The sequence below is a fragment of the Lactuca serriola genome, chromosome 5 (assembly GCF_051521515.1).
Source record: "Lactuca serriola cultivar US96UC23 chromosome 5, Lser_US96UC23_V15, whole genome shotgun sequence".
In the NCBI taxonomy this organism is placed as follows: domain Eukaryota; kingdom Viridiplantae; phylum Streptophyta; class Magnoliopsida; order Asterales; family Asteraceae; genus Lactuca; species Lactuca serriola.
Genome location: NC_136412.1, coordinates 350,850,327 through 350,866,180, shown reverse-complemented (window position 1 = coordinate 350,866,180; position 15,854 = coordinate 350,850,327).

Genomic DNA, 15,854 nt, shown 5'->3' with positions numbered 1-15,854 from the left:
GCACTTGACGCTCAACATCCCTAACGATCTTACATTCAAATCACACGTCAAACGGTGAGTTCATACCCCTACATTTTTCGTGTTTTTAATGTTATCAGGGGGGAATACAAGCCAAACTCAAAGTATTTTATTAAGTTTTAAACTTATTAATACGGTCCAACGATTTCCACGTTTAATAACATATTCAGATATTTTATCCCTTTTTGTAATATATTGAGCATAAGGGAAACTTTTACTTTAGAAATCTGTAACATCCGGATACCCAGGTATCCTATTTTGTTCTTTATTTTTGAGGATTGTGAGGAGACTCGGCGAGTTGGTGTCTAAACTCGTCGAGTATGGTCGCGGTTTCGTATGCAAGTTCACAGCTGGACTCGACGAGTCCACGTTGTTTAATGAAACCCTAATTTCCAGGGTTTGAGACCTATTTAAAGGCCCTTAGGGCCGTCATTTGCGGCCACCAACCCCCAGAGAGAAACCCTAAGAGATCTAGAGCGTTTGTGAGGAAGGAGAGGCCATTCTTAATCCTTTTGTGGGTGTTTTTGCAAGAAGGAGGTGACCAAGGCAAGAGGAGGCTGTAAGGGGAGCGATTGTGGTGATTTCTCAGTTCTTAGAGATCATATTGAGGTATTTTGCTCGGACCTTCTTTAGTTTTGATGTTGATTCTTAGTGTTAGGGTTTTCTAACCCTTTTAAAGGATGAATAAGTGGAGCATTTGGTCCCTTCTCGAGTCTATGTTCTGGATCTGGACCCAAAGAGGTCCAGAGACCTTAACCCTTGGAGCTTTATGAGTTATTTTGGGAGCCATGAGCTTGGGATGTCATTTTTGGGGCTAAATCACCAAGTTGGACCATTTTGATGTTGTATGAGTGTCAAGGTCTGAACTTTACATGATTTTCATGCTTGGGAAGGCCAGATCTATGAATGTATGGGACATATCTGACCTTAGGAGGCCTGTGGAGTTTGTGCATGGCATGAACTCGTCGAGTCCGAAGAACAGACTCGACGAGTAGGATGAGGGTTTCCCGTAAATCACTCAGTGAGTGGACTTGCTGAGTTGGGGAATAACTCGGTGAGTCAGGGAGAGTCAGGGGGACTGGAGTTCAAGGCAGAACTCGCCGAGTTGTTCTTGAGACTCGGCGAGTTGAGTCGGGGTGGCCCCGCGATTCATGCCAGGTGGAACTCATCGAGTCAAGGGAAGTACTCGACGTGCCAAGAGAGGGACTAAGAGAGTCAGTGGACACGTGTAGACTCGCCGAGTCGCCCTAGTGAACTCGACGAGTCGGGTCAAAGTTTGACCGTTGACCTTGTTGACTTTTAGGGTTGATTACAGTTGTATTTATGAGAGTATTACTTTATGTGATTAGGCGGAGGCTAGATCACATTTCTTTTGAGTCAGATATTTACCGAGACACCGAGGTGAGTCCTCTCACTATACGTTACATGGAGTGGTATTATGCGATGACCAGAGGGTCTTATGTGTTATGTATGAGAATATGTGCTATGTGATATAGGTATGTTGTATGATGATATAGACTGGACCGGAGGGTCCAAAGAGCTATGACCGGACCAGAGGGTCCAACGAGCTACGGGACTGGAGGGTCCCGCTGAGACACATCGACCGGAGGGTCGCATTATAGCCTTGAGTGGCGTATGTGTTGTATGCGGTATTTCGGGGAACTCACTAAGCATTTATGCTTACAATTGTTGTGTGATGTGTTTCAGGTACCAGTGATGAGCGCGGGAAGGCGCCGGCAATTTCTATATCAACTCTAATAAACTATAATGGGTATAGTTTGGGATAATCCTCTAGGCAGTTTTTACCAAATCAGATTTCATGAATGAATATATATAAACTATGACAGATTTAGTTTATGTTATATATTTTCTCAGGAGTATAGAATACAATTATTTCAATGTTTTATACTATTTCCCGCTAGTGAACTAGATTATACTGAATTGTGAGGCGCTACTTTAATATTGTACCCTTAGGTGTACATGGATAAATCCTTTTAGTATAACCAGAGTCTCCTAGAGTGAGAGCGTGAGATTTGTGAATAGATTTATTCGGGACTGACAATCCCACACCTGAACTGCTAGCTACAGTTTGGCAGGCATGCCTGGGGTGAACAAATGTCATTTAGCTTAACACCTGAAGAACGTTATAAAGGTCTCTTGGTTATATCAAGTATGGTTATACGACTCGCAAATAAGTATAAACTAGTTTTGGTTTTCGGACTCTACTCTTCATTGTTTTATTTTGAGTAATAAAACTACTTTCATAAATACATTGATAGTAATCAAGGATCTCTAAACTTGCATCTCTACCTCTAGGAGGGATAAACTCTACTCCTCATTATTTTATTTTGAGTAATAAAACTACTTTCATAAGTACACTAATAGTAATCAAGGATCTCTAAACTTACATCTCTACCTCTAGGAAGGATAAACTCTACTCCTCATTGTTTTATTTTGAGTAATAAAACTACTTTCATAAGTATACTGATAGTAATCAGGGATTTCTAAACTTGCATCTCTACCTCTAGGACGGATAACCTATTTTTAGGGAAAATATAGGATTTTCCCGGGATAACTCGGCTTTTCATAAACATATTTGTTTGTTTTACATGTAACTAACAAACATTCATATTCATTCCACGACTCCTTGGATTGTATATACTTCGTATGAATCGGGAAGTCATGGAAGGAATGGGTTTTCAAACACGCTTTTCATAAGAAAATATAGGATTTTCTTGAAGAATACTTTTCAAAAGGATCAAAGAAACATTTTCCACCAAAACTAAAAGCTTATGAACTCACCAGCTTGATGCTGATATTCTTTCAAAACTGCTTGTATTCTCAGGGATTAGTAGACAGGTACTTTCAGGAGATTGAAGAAATCGGAGCGTTAGAGTCACGTCTTCCTATTTTACTTTGGATATGAACAAAACTATGTACTAAGGCAATGTAAACCTTATTCATATATGTATTCAATGTTTGGTTGTGTTTACTATGCTTGCTATGATACAATTGTTGTGATACTACGCATGACGTCCTCCGCCCCATAACGTTTCTGTCGTTCCGGTTTTGGGGTGTGACATCATCGTCTTTGACTCACATCTGGTGATACCCTGAACATAGATCAATCTTGGAGAACAGAGATGCTCCCTGAAGCTGGTCAAACAAGTCATCTATCCTCAGAAGTGGGTAACGGTTATTCACCGTTACTTTATTCAGCTCCCGGTAGTCTATGCACATGCGATGTGACCCGTCCTTCTTATTGACAAACAGGATCGGGGCTCCCCATGTTGAACATCTCGGCCTGATAAAACCCTTGTCTAGCAGCTCTTGCAGCTGTATAGACAACTCCTGCATCTTGGGAGGAGCCAACCGAGACGGTGCCTTGGTTATCGGAGCCGCACCAGGGACCAGGTCAATCCTAAACTCGACCTGTCTCTTCGGAGGTATCCTAGGTAATTCCTCCAGGAATACATCCGGGTACTCTCTCACTACTGGTACATCATCAAATGTAGTCTTAACCTTCTCCCGGGTATCCATGACATAGGTGATGTACCCCGTGCAACCCTGCTGAAGGTGGCGCCTCGCTCTCGCTGCTGAACATAAAACCGGTCCGCACTGTGGTCTCTCGCCCTGGATCACTAACCCTTCCCCACTAGGAGTGCGAACCCTCACTAGCTGCTGCTCACAATCAATCACTACCCGATTGGGGGTCAACCAATCCATGCCCACTATAACCTTATTCCCACACATGGGAATAGGAACCAGGTCTACTGAAAACTGTTGATCGAATAACTGAAGAGTACATCCTCGGTGAACCCTAACAACCCTGACGGTCCTGTCATCTTCCATCTCTACATCAAGTGGGCAATCCAGCTCCCCTGGAGCTCCTACGAATCGCTTGCTAAGTACGAGCGACACAAAAGATCGGGTGGCTCCCGAATCAAACAGTACCAAAGCTGATATACTGTTTACTAGGAACGATCCTATAATAAAACACATAAGCATAAGAAATAATCAACATAAATAAAGAGATAAGCAAAAGATACATACCTGTACAACATCAGGTGCTGCACGTGCCTCCTCTGCTGTCAGTTGGACGGCTCTACTCTTCGCCACTGGCACCTTAGCACGGATCTGTCGGCCATCTGTAATCCTCAATGTAGCAGGAACGGGTGCTGCCACCTGTCCTGCTGTTGCCAAGCTCGAATACTGGGACCGCTTATGGCCCTTTTGATTGCACTGGAAGCAAATCAGATCAGATGCTGTAGTCGTGGTGGTGGTTGTTGTACAGTCCCTGTTCACATGACCCGTTCTGTTGTGCTTAAAGCAGCCCGAACTACCCGCCCTACACGACCCATCGTCCCCCCTACCACACTTGTCGCAGCCGCCTCGGCCCTGCTGGCCCTTCCCTCGAGAATTTGTCTTGGGCTTTTTTCCCGAAACCTCCATACCAGTTGCCGCATCCGGTTTCCTCTTCCTCTCCATCTCTAAGTCAATCTCCCTTTCTCTAGCTTCGAGAATCATATCCTCCAGCGTTTTGCAGCTGGATCGGATCACAAACTGTTAAATGTCACTCCTCAACATCTCGTGATATCGGTCCTTCTTCATCTCCTTGTCCGCCACATACTGAGGAACAAGAAGGGCCCTCTCCCTAAACTTAGCGGTGATCTCCATCACCGTCTCAGTAATCTGCTGTAAATCTTGGAACTCCCTAGCAAGCTGTTGCAACTCTATCACAAGTGCAAACTCGGCTCTGAACCTGGCTGAGAAGTCACCCCATGTCATCACGTCCATTGCAACATCATCCCCAATATCATTCCCGACCTCCTCCTACCATTCATATGCCTTGTCCTTCAGAAGACAGGATGCTAGTCTAACCTTGTCCCCCTCGGGACATCTACTGGTGCAGAATGCGTTGGCGACATCAGACAACCATCTATTACTCACAATGGGGTCCCGAGCCCCATGATAGTTGGGATCTCCACATGCTCTAAACTCCTGGAAAGTGAGTGTGCACGACCCTATGATGGCCGCCATCTCAGTGCGAAAAGCACTGAGACCCGATACCTTTTTGTTGGCTTGTTGGTGATGGGAACGTAGTTGTGTGTTTGAGCAAGTGTGTTTCTCCAATAGTTTAACCACTTGAAATGAATCATTAGTATTATGTTTTTTTGCCCTAATCCGCCAGTCATAATTATCCGTATAGCAAACAACTTCAAACCTGTCTTTTGTAAAATTTTCACTTTACATTGGAAACCTTCACTAACACTTTTCAATCCTAAATTAAGCTTAAGTTCTTCTTTGTTTTTGAAGATTTGTAATAAATTGAGATGAGAATTATAGTTGTGTGATGTGGCCCATTTACGATTTTTGAGCTAATTCGAGCAGTGGTAAAGGATTAGGCATACCCCAATGGTGGGTTGTGTTTGTTCAGAATCGAAAAAATAATAAGGAAACTTTTCCTGATGTGCTTTTCGGGGTTGTGGTAAGGGATCAATTTCCTCTTCTCCATCTTCATGACCATCCCCATCAAATTCAATGTAACTCTGAAAATGTTCCACCGGCTCTCCATGTGGCACTATATTACCATCATCAACCAACATCATTAGTTTTGCCTCATCATTCGAAGATTCATCAACATCAATAGTAAGGTCATCCTAAACAACAACCTTACCTTTAGACCTGTAATTAGTCCCATGTATAAGTCCTCATAATAAGGAACATGGTTGGTTGTCATAGGTAATAAATTATAAATTTGCTTACTTCTAACACCAGAAGAACCATTTCCAGAACGATTTTCCATGGGAAATTGATTAGTACCCGTTTCCATAACATTATTAACAACAAAAAATTGTACTGTGTTGGGAGGTATAGTAGTAACAAAACTAAGAAAATATCTAACATCACTGCTCCAAGATACCCTCCTCGATCGAACCGAAGATCATAGGAGTCTGCTCAAGAATACTGTGCGTGATCTCTGTGGAGATGAACTCCCTAGTCTGCTCGTCAAACTGCTCAGCCCCAAAGCCTGAGCCTGATCCCTCACCGGCACCTAAACTGCCAACTACTGGCCTAAGGCATAAAACTACCATTGTAACATCCGGATTCCTAGGTATCCTATGTTAAGTATTTATGAGGGGAACTCGGCGAGTAGGTGCTCTGACTCGCCGAGTGGGATCGCACATTTTTGGTCTGATTTAATGAAGGACTCGGCGAGTCCACGCTGTTTAATGAAACCCTAAATTCTCGGGTTTGGGACCTATTTAAGTACCCTTATAGCCACCATTTGCGGCTACTAGACCCCTGAGAGAAACCCTTATAGTGCTTGAGCGTTTGTGAGAGAGAAGAAGCCATTATTGGACCTTTGTGGGTTTGTTTTGCAAGAAGAAGTTGATTCCAGCTTAGAGGAGGCCAAGGAGGTTGCATATTTGTGGATTTCAAGCAGAGGGCATCATCTTTGAGGTAGCATATCGACCCTCTTTCTGTTTTGTTAAAGAATCCATGGATCTAGGGTTTCCTATACCCTTTATTGGGTTGATTTGTTGGGAATATGTTCCCTTATCATGTTTAGACTTCAGATCTAGACCCATGGTGGTCCAGAGGATGTTATCCATCTTGCTTTATGTTGGGTTATGGAAGAAATGGACTTAGAGTGTTGTATTTGGGACTAAATCATCAAGTAGTGTCATTTGGACGTTGCATGAGTATCAAGTTCAAACCTTTACATGTTTATTGAGCTTCGGGAGGTTAGATCTATGGATTAGAGGAACAGATCTGACCTTAGAAGGTCATTTGAGTTTGAGCATGGCGGCAACTTGCCAAGTCCATAAGTGGACCCGACGAGTCGAGTCGGGGTTGCCCCGCGATTCGTGTCAGATGTAACCCGTCGAGTGGAAGGATGACTCGACGAGTCAAGAGAGGCTAAAAGGATTCAGAGAACCCGCATGGACTCGACGAGTCGCCCATGTGCACTCGACGAGTCGGGTCAAAGTTTGACCATTGACTTTCATTGACTTTAGGGTTTTGGTCAAGACTGATTCAGGAGAGTTCAGGGTAGGGTAGAATGGCCTTCTACCCAGTTGTAGAGATGAGATCAAGAGAGAATTTTGATCAGGATGTTATTTGAATAATACGAGGAGGCTAAGTCGGGACGTCGAGCACGAGAGTTTATCCGACTTCATTGAGGTGAGTCTTCTCACTATACTGTACCTGGAAGGGTACCTGTGTGTGACCGGAAGGTCTTATATGCTATGAGATGTATGAGCTGTATGTTGTTAAGTGATATGTATGTGTTATGAATTTTATGTATGTTATGGACCGGAAGGTCAAGAGGTTACGGATCGGAAGGTCGATACGGGTATGACCGGAAGGTCTACCAGGATTCGGGACGGAAGTCCCCTGAGACATATGGATCGGAAGATCCTGCAGAGTTATGGCCCGGAAAGGCGTATGTGTGGTATGTGGTATTTTGGGGACACTCACTAAGCATTTATGCTTACAGCTGTTGTGTTATGTGTTTCAGGTACTAGCGAGGACCGTGGGAAGGCGCCGACATGATCTGTACACACTCATAGAGATTATGTTTGAGATTCTGGGAATTATTTTGTGATGATAACATTGGATACATTATATTTTGATATTGTTTTGATGATTAAAAGTGTGATTTAAAAATGAAAAATTGTTTGGAAAGTTTACGTTGTTACAACCATTCTGAAAAAAACACATCATAACAAACATCATAATACTAAAGATAACTCGAGGGATCTCATACACTACAAGTTCCCTGGATTCATCTCATCCTTCCTTGGTTCGAGTACGGATCCTTTGCTTTCAGTAGTACGGGCCCATACTACCTTCCAAATCTATCCGTACTTTCTTTAAAACTGCCTTGACTCATCCAAGTCCCTTCTTCTACTACTGCTTCACGCGCTACTCTCAGCCTAGGCTTGCCCTAGGGTAATCACCATCCCACTCTCCGCCATCAACTACATAAGAAGTCCCTGCTTTCTTCCCCTAACTAGCTCGTGAATACTATTACATATCAGTTAGAGTAGATAATTCTTCAAATGAGAGATCCTACCCTACAACGGTTGGACTCAAATAAGAGATGCGAAATAGAGCTAGAACTAACCTTCTGAAATTATTTTGTCCTTGCAATATGTAATTTAGCATATTTGTTTACTAGTTAGTAAAAGACTACTAGAACTCCTAAAAGCACAAAGCAAGCAGCATTCGAGCATTGAGTACACATAATTAAGCATATACTTCTCAGGATATCCTTGACTAATCTGTACTAGCATGCTGTTCTCATAGAGCTGATACACATATAACAGGCACATCAGGAATCCTTCCTAGATCCTTAGTCCTAATCTAGCTTACAGTTCTCATAAAGATGATAATCATATCATAACATAAACTTGTATGGGTAATTTGGGAGTACTTACTTGAGCTCAGTTGATTGCATGCACCACACCCTTTCTCTTTTCAAAGTTCTTTTGTCTTTTCAATTCTTTCCCCTTTTTTAAAAATCTTTTTATAAAAATGATTTCCTTTTGAAAATTTTCATACCAAGTCCTTAGTTTGAGTTCAGACACACCCGAGAGTGTACCCGGATCCCTCAAACCAAGGCTCTGATACCAACTTGAAACGTCCCAAAAATACAACCCAAAAATTTCGTTTTTAAATCATTATTAAAACCATAATATCATCGCCATAGTATAAAATCATAAACCACGTGTCTCAAAATATCATAATATCTGTCAACATATCAAAATCTCATATCAAATGTCAGAGTAAATCTCCCCGACTAAAGACTGTGGTGTGTGCCATGCGATCATCCCGAGCCGTTCCCTTTGCTAGTGGAAGTACCTGAAACCAAAACTGAAAACCGTAAGCACGAAGCTTAGTGAGCTCCCCCAAACTACCACATACCATACAAATAACCTACAACTAGGAGATACAGGCCCCACACACTCTCATGGAGATTCGGGCCTCGCCCACACTCCACTCTCTAGGAGATTCGGGCCCCGCCCACACTCCATTGTTTAGGAGATTCGGGCCCCGCCGACACTCCACTGTCTAGGAGATTCGGGCCCCGCCCACACTCCGGTACTAACATGCATATAAGTATCACACAGACAATAAGTATATCTGCCAAACAATCACATAACTATACTCAAATAATACTATGAGATTCGGTCCCCGCCCATACTCGACTGCTAGGAGATTCGGGCCCCGCCCACACTCAGCTACTAACATATCACATATACGGGCCGACCTTGGTGCCTTTGACCCGTTCCTATTGAAAGGTGACTCACTTCGCAAGACTAACTGCTGAAAACTCGAGTGAGGAATCCCTGTCTGCTATTCCGGCGACTCTCCGACTATCAATTCCATAACAACACTTAATCAAAATATGATAATCCTTTTTAGGGTAAAATGACCATTTTACCCCTGGTCAAAGTCAACATCCTGGTCAAAGTCAAAGTCAAAGTCAAGGTCAACTCCCAGTTAACCCCAACTCGTTGAGTCATCTCCCAACTCGGCGAGTTCATGAACAACTCAGACACCTGGTCAAATAAGTCAACTCGTCGAGTCCCTTAACAGACTCTTCGAGTTCTTCCTGTCATAAAGATCGGGACAACCCGCTTCAACTCGTCGAGTCCTTACCTGGACTCGCCGAGTTCCCCTGTCTGATTGAGCCATCTTAATAGATTAAGCCCCTAGCTTCTGGATGCAAGGTCCTTAGTTCGTTTGCTCATCGGAATGGCCTTTCTAAGGGTAAAATTTCCAACTTTACCCTTTCATAACTCTTCTTAAAGGGTTTAGACAAAACCTTAATTCTATTAGGACATGGATCTTGTACAAAAAGCCTTAGAATCTCAAATCCACGCATGCAAACCCAGATCTAGGGTTTAGCTATCAGATGGTCACTAAAAGTTTCAAGGTTTCTTCCATGCATGGCCTTTTTGGGCTCAAAAGGCCATAAATACTTCTTTAGCACTTTCATGAGGACTCTAAGGGCATAAAGTTTGCACCTTTATGTCCTCACAGCCTCTCAAGGCACTAGATCTGGAAGAGCAACTCATGGGTCAATCCTTACCCACAAGTTAGCAAATCTTGGACCAAAAACCCTCAAAAGAGGTCATAAATAGATCTAAATAGAGAATGATCAAGTTTAAGGCTTTATTACCAGAAAGTGCAGCTAAAGGGATGAAACTTCTGGATCTACAGTCTTTCTCTTGAGTCCTACAACTTCTTCTTCTTCTTCCATAAGCTTGAAAAGGCACAAATAACACTCAAAAGTGGCTCACAAACTCAAAAAGAACTCTAGGGTTTTGTAGTTGAGGGTTTGGGACAAGGAGGTTGCAAATGAGGCTAAGGGGTGGGGATTAAGGAGTTTAAAAAGGGTGCAAAACCCTGAAATTAGGGTTTCATCCTGACTGAGCTACTCGCCGAGTCAAGGACTTGACTCGTCGAGTGGACAACTTAAACTCCACGCATAGTCTGCATTCTACTCGATGGGTTAGGGCTACCAACTTGTCGAGTCCTTTCTCAAAATAAATAAATAATTAAATAAATGTGTACCAGGGAACCGAGCATTACTGTACCGAAGCACGGGGAAACACGACCTTGCCCATCTCTCATTACTAATTCTGTCTTTGCCATGTCTGACAATCATCGTGTAGTGCACGACATAGCCTACTCAAGCTTTCTTTGAAATCAGAATCTTGGTATTCCTTTGCAGCCTCCCAAAATAAAATCTTTGTTCTCTCTTGCTTGTCGATCTTTGTTCTCATATTCATCAACAAATGGCGACAACAGAGTTCGTGATATGCATTCGGGAACACAGATTGAATGACAATTTCAATTGAATTGGCTCTATCTGATATGATAGCCAAAGATGGCATGTCTCCAATACATTCTTTGAGTCTTGATAAAAACCAAATCCATGGACACCAAATGCAATAGGAAGGATTTGGTTATTACCATCCATGCCTACTGCTATGAATATGGTGTCAAAGTATTTCCCTTTTAACTTTGCGCCATCATTGATAATAATAGGATGCAAACATCTTTGAAACACTCGTACCTAAAAGGTAATTAATAATCTAATTAAAACGAATGCATATGTATAGACATTAAATATAAAGAAGTTGGTATATAAAATATATTACCGCACAACCTATAGCCATGAAAAGGTATTCAAATTTTTTGTCATCGCTCGTCTTTATATATGTAATTGTCCCTAGATTCTTCTTCTCCAAGCTGTAACAGTATATAGGTAGTCTAAGAAAGCTTTCTTCAGGGGTCCCTCTCAATATATTTAGAGCATACATTTTAGCATTTAATGCTTGACAATATGAAATATGTACACAAATATTGTCATTTAAGGTTCGGTGTATCTGTTTCCCCCGCAACATATTACCGATACTATCAACTAATATGCTCAAACACAACTACGTTCCCATCCTCAAGAATCAGCATAACCATATTTGATCCAGGACATTGAGAAGATATATGAATTTGATTTGTGTATAACCTGGACTTGGAAGCAACGAACGTAACTAACCCAACAAAGTTGATATCATTGGTTATATTTACACCAACACATGTGTACTCCAGAGCAAGATATTGCATACATTCGTCGATACACTGCCATTGCCCTCCACTAGAAACTGGAACTCGGAAAAAACCCGTATACATACTCATTCTGGAACATTTATGGAAAGTATCTAACACATAAATATATTAAAAACACAAATGTATTACATATTTGAAAAAAAAAACATAGAAAAACTCTAATTCTATCTCTCCGGAACACCACTCCGGTATGTATGGCCATTTCGGACATCAGTCTGAAATACACTTTTCTAGTCCGGAAGGTACAGAGTGTCAGATTTCGGACCACATCCCCACTAACCAGCACCCACTCTGGAACAATATCGTTAATACTCTTGAATATCGTATTCCGGAGCACACCTCCGGAAAAAGCATCATGCTCTGGAATATGGTATTTCGGATCAAGTGGTAATTTTTCCAAAAAAAAAAATTGTTGGTTATTTTTATTAAAATGCTTGTTTATAAGAGTTAGATTACTCAATTTCCCTTTTAAAAATATATGATTATATTTTAATATTATTTTTGTGGTGCGTTAAAATTGAAATCTTGTGTGTATGTGTGTGTGTGTTTGTTTTCTAATTTTACCTATGGGTGAGTAAAACTGAACCCAGAAACCAAAAAACCGATGAAACCGAAACCAAACATAAACTATCGGGTTTGAGTTCGAAATCAAAAAACCAAAAATTTTGGTTTCGATTTTGGTTTTTTGTAAACCCATCGAAATACTGACCCGACACATTATTCATAAACCCGACCCAACCCTATAACCGACCTGTTATCATTTATTTCTGTTTTATTTAAGATTTATTTAATATTATCAAGTGGAGAAAAGAAAAGAACGGTAACCCTAACAACCCATTCCCGAGTTGTAGCAAAGAAGAGAGAAGAAGAGAAAAGAAAATAATGAGAGCAAAGAAGAGAAATGAAAGGAAAAGAAATTTGTCTTTGTGTTCCCGAGTTGGAGAGAAGTGGAAAGAAAATTAAATATTTTGTTCTTTCTCTCCAAATCCTTCCAAATCGGAAGGAAAGTTAAAAGGAAAAGTGATCCTTCTATTTCCTTCCACTTCCTGCCTTTAATGAAACTCGGAAACACCAATTTCTTTTACTTTATTCTTACTTCCACCAATTTCCTTTCTTTTCTCTCATTAAGTTGAACTCGGGAACGGGGTGTAAATCTATTTGTCTCGAATCGCAGCTTTCTCACTTCTCCTCTTACTCTCTTAAGCTCATCGACGAACAAAGGAACCGGTGGAGTCGGAACATCGATCTCGATCTATCACATGTTCCATTCTCAAGTTTGAGTTGGTCTACAAGCAACATCTAGATCCCTCTCAGGTTCCATTCTCATGCTTTGCCTTTTATCTCGATATGCTCCATTACTCTACTCTCTAACTCGACATCAATCTTCGTTCAGGTTCAGTTCTCGACATCTATCTTCTGTTAATTCTTTTGATTTCTCGAGTTCTTCATCTTTTCTGCCTCTGCCTACTATTTGGTCTTTGAATTTCAGATTAAACTGTGAATTTCAATTTCTCCATATATTCTGCTTCTCCATCTATTCAGCTTTTGTGTTTGCCTTACCTTCGGATTAAAACAGTGTTGAATCAGTTTAAAGCTTAAATTTAAGTTGAATTAGTTGAATGTGATGAATATGTGATGAATCAGTTTAAGCTTAAATCTGAGTTTAATTAAGTTTGAATCTATTATCTATCTTTAATATTTTAATGTGTTTAATTGAGCTTGAAATTATGATTTGTGTTTAATGTAGATGGAAGGATCTCAGAAGTAAACAATTTAATCTAGATCCACCAATTGTTAATGTTGAAGAAGATGAAGAAGTTGGTGAAAATAAGGGTGGTTGTTAAAAAGTTTCTTGGGTAAGGAATCATTTTGATAAAGAAAGAATAAACAAGGAATTGAACAAAGTGAAATGCTCATATTGTTCAAAGATGATGTGTGCAAATTCCATGAAGAATGGTACGAGTTCAATGGGAAGTCACTTAAAACTTTATTGTATGAATTCTCTGATACAAGTTCAATGAGAAGTCACTTAAAACTCTATTGTATAAATTCTCTGGTACGAGTTAAATGAGTAGTCACTTAAAACTATAATCATCAAATGGTGGCTGGCGGTGATGGTGGCTGCGACGGTGATGGTGATGATGGCAGTGACATTGATTGTGGTGGTGATGGTGGCAGTGTCAGCTGGTCGCGACAACGACGACGGTGATGGTGCTGGTGGTGGCAGGGGCGGCTGGTGGCGGTGGTGGTCATGGTAGCGGCGATGGTGACAGCGTTGGTAGTGGTGGTGGTGGTAGTGTTATTAGTGGTGGTGGTGGTGACGGCGGTGGTGATGGGTGATGACATAGGTAGTGGTAGTGGGTAATGGTAGTAGTGGTGGTGGCGGTGGTGGTGGGTGGTGGTAGTGATGGTCGGTGGCGGCGGCGACAATGGTAACGACGATGATGGTAGTGGTGGCGGCGTCGCAGGCAGTGGCGGTAGGTGGCGGCGACGGTGATGGTGGTGGTGGGTGGTGGTCATGGCGGTGGTAGTGGTTGTGGCGGCAACGGTGGTGGTGGTGGTGTTGTTGTTGTTGTTGGTGGTGGTGGTGGTGGTCAGTGATAGTGGTGACTTTGGAAAGAATCCACTTTCCTCAATATGGTGGAAAATTTATTTCATTTAAGAATCCTTTTCCCTCCTCTAAGTCCAACCAAACGCATGAATTCGAGGGAATTGAAATCTTTTTCCCTCAAATTCTATTCATTGCCTACCAACCAAACGCACTCTAAAAGCAAAACTGGTGATTCTGTAAAACAATGTGTTGAGTCTTAAAAAATAAGGAGAATTAGGGGTTAGTTCTTTGAAAGTTCATTCTTTTAGTGAAGACAAGTGTAGGAAAGCATAAATACTTATTTTACATATTTTGAAATATAGATAATTTATTTTACAAAATAAATACGTATTTTAATGTTTTTTAGAAGTATAAATACATTTTTTTAGAAATATTATTATGTTTTTTAAAAGTATAAATTCACATTTTTATGTATTTAGAAAACATAAAAATACATATTGATACGTAAAAAACATAAAAATATAAAAATACATATTGATAGATTTTACGTATATCAATAAAAAACGTGTTTATATGAAAATATATATATTTATATTTCTAAAAACATAAAAATACATATTGATAGTAAAAAATATTTATCTGTACTTTCTACAATACATTCCTGATGATACATGTATGATTAGTTATTTCCAGTTTATTGTTACTTGTTACTTGTTAGTAGTTAAAAATTAGTTCTGTATTGTTAGTTGTTAGGGCTTGTTATTTGGGAGAAAAACCTTGAACAACTTATTTAGTCACCCATGTTACAAACATGCCAGTTAGTTTCTATTCTGATGTAATCATCAAGTCTATCACTAGAACAATATGACTAACATATATTTCAGTAGAGATATCTCACATGCTCATTTGATAAAATCTCAGGTGATATAAGATCCTTCCAACCCAAATACCAATTGCCACTTGTTCAAAATTTTGTTTTGAAGATAGCCATTGGTACGAAACCTCTTTCCATTCATAAAAAACACATCTATTATATGAAGCATGTGATAAATCAGAATCACAGAAGCCCAAGTCCTGACCCAGTAAAACTGGTGAGTTGACATGGAATTCATTCATCACTGCCAATAACAGTCATCCATAATGACAAGATTTAGTAAGCTAACATGTCACTTCACTTGGATGCCATATGTGTACCCTGTTCCATAGCCATATTGTATGGGTCGACCTAAGATGTATACGAATGGTTTCGTGGGTGTGGGTCCCACGAATCAACAGCAGATCCTAACTTTGGCATGACAAATTTGTCAATTAAGTTCATGTTCTTTTTTCTTCATCAACAAGTAGTTACATATTCTTTTTTGAGCTACCTTATATTCAAACATGGCTGGTAGGAGTGCGACTGGGTAAGTATATTTACAAATATTTAAATTTAATTTACACCTCAAATTATGAACTTTTGATTTTCTACTTAATTATGCAGGTTTCTATGCCTATCAACATTGTGGTTAATCGTTGATCCATAAAAGAAAAGGTTGATCCTTATAATTAGATAAAAAAGAAATGAATATTTCCATTATAATTGTTTATAGCGAAGATATTGTTTTGGTGTTTAATACAATGTTATTAAAATAAATTTTTG